At 33.2% G+C, this 2,091-nt stretch overlaps 1 protein-coding gene across 1 annotated transcript in view; it reads right to left on the bottom strand.

Moving 5' to 3' along the window:
• Positions 1–1,211, bottom strand: part of LOC107601742 (serine/threonine-protein kinase SBK1) — a 13,337-nt gene extending 12,126 nt beyond the window's left edge. Inside the window, exon 1 of the mRNA XM_016294027.1 lies at positions 1,145–1,211. The gene's annotated coding sequence lies outside the window, so the exon portion shown is untranslated. The remainder of the gene's footprint in view (positions 1–1,144) is intronic.
• Between the last annotated feature and the right edge of the window lie 880 nt (positions 1,212–2,091).

Raw genomic sequence — 2,091 nt, 5'->3', positions numbered from 1 at the left:
TATATATATATATATATATATATATAAATTGTGCCCTTCTTTTATTTATATGATTAAGAATATAGAAATAACTTAATTAATCAGCACATATTTAAACCAATATATTGTTCTGCAATTCAGAAACCCTTAAATTGAAATGACATCACAGTAGACCCTGTAGACCCTCATGACTGTAAACCAATTTCAGCAGGCCCATAAAAACAAATATGATTTTTTTCAAAAAAAGAAAGAAAGAAATTGGCAACTACATTTTAAAATGAAAACATCTTGGAAAAAACGTAATTGGCTCTAATACCAAAACATTATTTTTACAAAATGGCGATTGTAAATAAAATACAGATGTTCATCTGTAAAATTGATTATTAGCTTTTGAAACCATTGTATTGTACATGCACATTGCAATAGCTTAGTTCTGTTTGTCCTCGTCACTCATCACTGAACAATCAACACATTCCTCCTCAGCGTCCAAACACTCACTACATACATTCCTGCTCTTGTAAAGCTCCTGTGCTTTTCTGAACTCTGATACTCTGTGTGCATGCAAAATGTGTGTACATGGCCAGCCGCATCAGGAGAATGAATACAGAATGTATGTGTGGCATGTGGGGTTATAAGTGTGGTATGTGCGGTTATGAGCTCTTCCGTCCTTTTCAACTTCCTAATTTAAACAGGTTTTTGTGAGTTACACTGCATAACTGTTTGTTATTCCAATGAAAAATAATAGTTGCATGCTTACTGAACAAGACAAATATGAAAACATGATTCCATGTATGATATTTCTTTGCTTTTATTATTTAACCATTTTTGCAATTTATTAGGTCTATACCTATTATTTATACTTAATTTAAACTTACTCATAGTAAATTAATCACACACTATGTTTGTGCCGCTTTTTTTGTAAGTCCCATTTATAGACAAAAATGCATATTTAGGCCTCATCATCAAATAAAAAAATGAAACCCATATTTCTTTACAAGTCTCTGCCTAAAAAGCAATGCAAATGATTTATTTTGCTCCATGCAAAATTGTAAATTCAGACTAGCACAAAAAATGCATGCACAATAATGCACGGATTTAATTTTATCGACAAATCTGCCATTGTTAGCTGTGTAGTAATGGCTCTCTCTCTCTGCCCTTCTCTCACCTCTCTGCAGCTGTGCAAAGAATCAGGGCACCCAGACGCGCAGCAATAGCAGCAGTGCTGCAGCCAAAGCCGATGCAGAGCACTGCGAGTGAGGACTCCTGTTCTTTGAGCTCATGGAATGCTTTATATGGATGAAGCACCCACTCTGGGAAGAGTTATGCTTCTGTGGTGTTGACTCCACCCGCATGGGCAGCACACGTAAACACATGTTCACTCACATATTTCAGACACATAAAGCTGAGACGTCATATCATATATCCCCAAATATGTTCAGACACAAACTGAGTTGGCCTAGTTAAGACAAAAACAATGGATTCATAAGTTTGGAACTGGCTTTTTTAGATATAGAGTAGTTAATAATCAGACACCTGAAACACATACATTTTTTGTATGAGGAATATGGTCATATATGTGCATTTATGCACGTATGCAATGTGTCTAGCTTTTTAAAGAACAGTTTATCATTGTGATCGAAGGTGACATAGCACACAGCACCATCAGATTCTATTCTTATCGCCATTCAGCAGTGCTTTTATCAAACAGACAGTGTTTTTTATAAGAACAGCACGACATAACCAAAAAATGCTTTGATTAGTTTGTAGTCAGTGAATAGAGTTTCGATAAACAGAAATAATTGTTTTACAAAAAAAAGTATTTCAAATCTCTTTTTAATGAAATTCCTCACAATATGTCTATAAAATCATTTCAGTTGTATTAATTTCAGAAATTAGTTTCTATAATTATCGGTATTCAACTAAATTATTTTTTGCCTTAAATTTAAGGATGTTTTTTAACTATAATCTAAAAAGATTGGTGTAGAAACAATTTTCACTCAGAAATTGCTAGTGAATTTCACAATTACAAAGAAACAACAAATAACACATTGCATTAAACATCAAATGCTGAGGTAGTAAAACTAAAATAGTACTTTCTTGTAAAATTCACTT

The sequence above is a fragment of the Sinocyclocheilus grahami genome, unplaced genomic scaffold (assembly GCF_001515645.1).
Source record: "Sinocyclocheilus grahami isolate Dianchi unplaced genomic scaffold, SAMN03320097.WGS_v1.1 scaffold312.1, whole genome shotgun sequence".
In the NCBI taxonomy this organism is placed as follows: Eukaryota; Metazoa; Chordata; class Actinopteri; order Cypriniformes; family Cyprinidae; genus Sinocyclocheilus; species Sinocyclocheilus grahami.
The sequence above is the reverse complement of the archived record's forward strand: the minus strand, read 5'-3'. Positions and strand labels throughout refer to the sequence as shown.